At 44.2% G+C, this 4028-nt stretch overlaps 1 non-coding gene across 1 annotated transcript; it reads right to left on the reverse strand.

The window, feature by feature from the left end:
- Positions 1 to 456: 456 nt before the first annotated feature.
- trnan-guu (transfer RNA asparagine (anticodon GUU)) lies at positions 457 to 530 on the reverse strand. Its single transcript has one exon. It is a non-coding gene; the product is annotated as a tRNA-Asn (tRNA).
- Positions 531 to 4028: the final 3498 nt, after the last annotated feature.

Below are 4028 nucleotides of genomic sequence, written 5' to 3' on the forward strand. Positions count from 1 at the left end.
AAATAATAATATAATTACTGAGGAACAGTGGTATCTTCAATCATTCATTTTCTCTTTACATGTGATGAAGTTTTATCCCTATCTCATTTACACGCTGTATGAGAATGGTTTAAAATTGTAAAACCATTGATTGTGTGTGTGCCGATTCTTAATAGGAGGAGCACTTGAGACCGTAGTTCCAGTTCTTTCACTGTATCAATAGAATCAATTTCCACCAGTTTATTTAAACCCAATAACATAATTTATTTCGAGTGGGCTGGATGGAGGAACATGATCCATGTAAAAAATTGTTATCGTTTTACTTGAACTGAATGCTCATAAAATATTGGAGTGGGAACTAATTGGATAATAGCATAGCTGGCAACATTTGCGGAACAGATTCGTGCAGCCAAAACGCACAATGACAACCTGGGACTGTGCGGCACCGAATACTCGGGGAAAAACAGTTAAACACTTCGTCCCTGGGTGGGCTCGAACCACTAACCTTTCAGTTAACAGCCGAACGCGCTAACCCATTGCGCCACAGAGACTGATGGAAGCAAAAGGTTCAAGGCATCCCAAACCAGGGTGTCAGACAGTTAAAGCTTCAGATTGCTCTGACCGGGATGGAACTTGTCCACTCTCAGTTGTACGTTTCACAAATAAATGGAGGGACATTCATTGTGGATGCGTGGAAACAGTCTGGTCCCGCACACTGCAGACACTTCCATGTCACCGCCAACCAGCTCTCCCGCAACCGGTGTGATCTACCTTCCAGCCTTCCGGTGCCTTGTCTGTGACAAAGTATTCTGATTGTCTCGAAGCCGGTGTTAGGTTTGAATTCCTTTTCAGCTCCTGACTGCGGATATTCCTGTGATTAAACAGGAACTAAATGCTAACAGGGACAGTTGGATTCACCGTTTCTTTGCTTGGTGAAATTTCAAAGATTGAAAGCGACACACATCAACCCCAAACCTCCCGTGAGATGGAAGCCCAGTTGTTGTTTCAAGCTTGAATGCCGGAACAAGCAGAACTTATTCAAAGAAAGTCCAAGTCCCTGAGACGCCTGATTATTTGCACCAAACTCCTTTGCAAAGATTTGAGGTTCATGTTTGGTGATCTGGGTACATCTTTTCCCAAACTACAACACGTCAAACATAACTCAACGGCCTTAAAGCGCTTTGGGTGTCATGAGTTCCTGAAAGGCACTGCAGAAATGGAAGTCCTTCTTTGCAAAAGTTCGATGCAATTTCAAAATTTGCGAGCAATATCAGGGCTCCTCTGGGATCCCTCGTAAATTTCAATGAACAACTCCGAAGGGAGAATCATAGCCCGAGACCAACGAGCCAACTGTTTGACAGACGTGAAGATAAGGTGTAACCATGATCAAAGCGTTTTTGTGTGTGTCGCTATTCAGAACATAAGAACTTAAGAACTAGGAGCAGTAGTAGGCCATATGGCCCCTCGAGCATGCTCCGCCATTTAATATGATCATGGCTGATCCGATCATGGCCACATCCCTGCCACTTCCCCATAAGCCTTATTCCCTTATCAGTTAAGAAGCTATCTCTGTCTTAAATTTATTTAATGTCATGGCTTTCTCAGCTCTCTGAGGCAGTGAGTTCGGCAGATTTACAACCCTCTGAGAGAAGAAATTCCTCCTCATCACAGATTTAAATGGGCGGCCCTTTATTCTGAGATGATGCCCCCTAGTTCTAGTCTTCCCTATCAGTGGAACCATCCTTTCTGCATCCACCTTATCAAGCTCCCTCATTACCTGATACATTTCGATAAGATCACCTCTCATTCTTCTGAATTCCAATGAGTAGAGGCCCAACCTACTCAACCTTTTCTCAAAAGTCAACCACTCAACTCCGGAGTCAACCCAGTGAACCTTCTCTGAACTGCCTCCAAAGCAAGTATATCCTTTCGTAAATATTGTAAGTGTTTGTGATCCTCGCTGAATTGCCAGACGGACGGTTTGAATCGCCCCCACCTTACGAAAGTTCTAGATCTGGGAATTATTATTCAGAGTGTAAATTAAATGAGTCACGGAAAGGGATGCTTCGGTGATAAATCATAGTATATTTATTTGGTGTAACATACACTGGCTAAAACATGCACTGCTAAACGAAATGTCTCTGTGGAGAATAAAATCCCGGTTACAAACAACATACATACAGTACAGAAATGAACCTAGTAACACGCAGTAATTCCCTGGTGGATTCTAACCCCACCCCTACCAATGAATTACCCTCCCCACAATAGCCCTGAAAAGCTTCACTTCTGATAAAACCCTGAGCCCTTACCCAGCTGGCCTGGGATATCTGGTTACTGGCTTGGGACACTCGCGACCATGTTCACCACCACACGCAGCCCGTTTCCTTGCTCAGCTCAGCTGTGGGAAGTCACTGCCTGGTCTTCAGTCTCGGTGGCTTCTTCTGCAGTACTGCGGCCCCTTCCTCTGGTACATCGATCGGTGGAGCGAGAGCAAGAGGGAGAGGGGGCTCTCTCTCGACATAAGTTACAAGCTGCAAGCTCCAAGCTTCACACCAAGCTCCAAGCTAAAAATAAAGTGGAAAGGACCCTGTCTTTCTGGGAGTCTTGCTACCCCTATCTTTCCCGCCAATCTTTAACACCCCTTTGTTTCTAAGCACGGGTACTTAGTCAGTGATGGGCCATCCCACCCATGCATTGGGCTGATGGCCCTTAGTCTGGGCATCTCTCTGAGTCTTTGTGTTGGGAAAGACCCAGCTCCTCCTTGGCTGGTCAGGCTGGTGGGTTCATTGTTCTGTGTCTCCTTCTGAGATGGAGGTGAGAAGTGCTTTTACAAATTAGAGTGGCTTTGTCAGTGGCCCCACTTCCTGTCCGACAGATCTTTTGTCAATGGATGACTGACAGCTCTTTTGTCCCAGCGAACTGCCATGCGGTCTCTGGAGTTTTAACAAAACCAGCTTTTTCACATATCTGCGCAGGGTGTCCCCAGCACAGGGAAAATAGTCTCAGAAAAATAAAATCCACAAAATATTCTCGACTGAGTCTATTCTTTAAACAGAAACTTTGCGATGTCTTCATTACGCTCTGCTAATTATTGATCTTGCCACGTAAAAAGTGCGTTGGCATTGCAATGCATTAATGTAAAATTAATGAAAAGAAAATGCAACGTTTTGTCGAGTGCAAAACATGCAGTGCCTGCATTTCAAAAAGCATTGCTTTTATTCATCCTGCGGAATGCATATTGCACAGATAATCTCAGCACACATTGTGCAGGCAAAGGCAGCATTAGACAACAAAGTGATTTGTCCTCCGCTGATTTGTAGCAGATAACTGACGGTTGAGCACACAATTTGACAACTAGACTTGTAGATCAAGCATCATTGAAAAAGGCAACAAAACTGCCCACCAGCACCAGGTGTCTTTCACTTGTTTGTCCCAAATTTTCAGCAGCTGGGTGTGGAAAGTATTTTTATCTCAGCTGATACCATACGGTATTTGTGTGCCTTTTGATTAAAATGGAGTCCTGGACCTTCCAGAACTTTCTGCATTTTAGCAGTCAGCTTGCATAAACCTGGTTTGAAATGGCTGATGGCCATCAGACAGCTAGGAGACAAGTCATGCTGAGACAAGTAACCCCCATGGTGCTCTCCTATTGTCTACACTACAGGAGTTCCATGTCACCCCACCCTTATCTTCTAGCCATTATCTCTTTCCGAGACCTCATCCATTTGATGCAAACAGATAAACTGACCAGGAAATTGAAACAATCCTGACACAATACAAGACAGGTGATAGCCCATTACCTATGACTCATGGAGTAATGGCCGTTTGGCTTCCTGATTACCCTGACAAAAGGAAATATCTGTAAACCATGTCAGGACCAGGATATAATAATTAACTCTTTATCTGTATTCACTGACTGTGAGATTGCAATAATCAGGGAGAGGCCAGAACTTTGGTTTTACTGTATAAATATCTTGTTAAACTGAACCATTTCGGAGGTGTTCACTTAGCCCTTGACTGAGTGAAACGTACCACTTGCGAGCAAGTAA

Source organism: Pristiophorus japonicus, unplaced genomic scaffold, assembly GCF_044704955.1.
Source record: "Pristiophorus japonicus isolate sPriJap1 unplaced genomic scaffold, sPriJap1.hap1 HAP1_SCAFFOLD_1736, whole genome shotgun sequence".
NCBI classification, from domain to species: Eukaryota; Metazoa; Chordata; class Chondrichthyes; family Pristiophoridae; genus Pristiophorus; species Pristiophorus japonicus.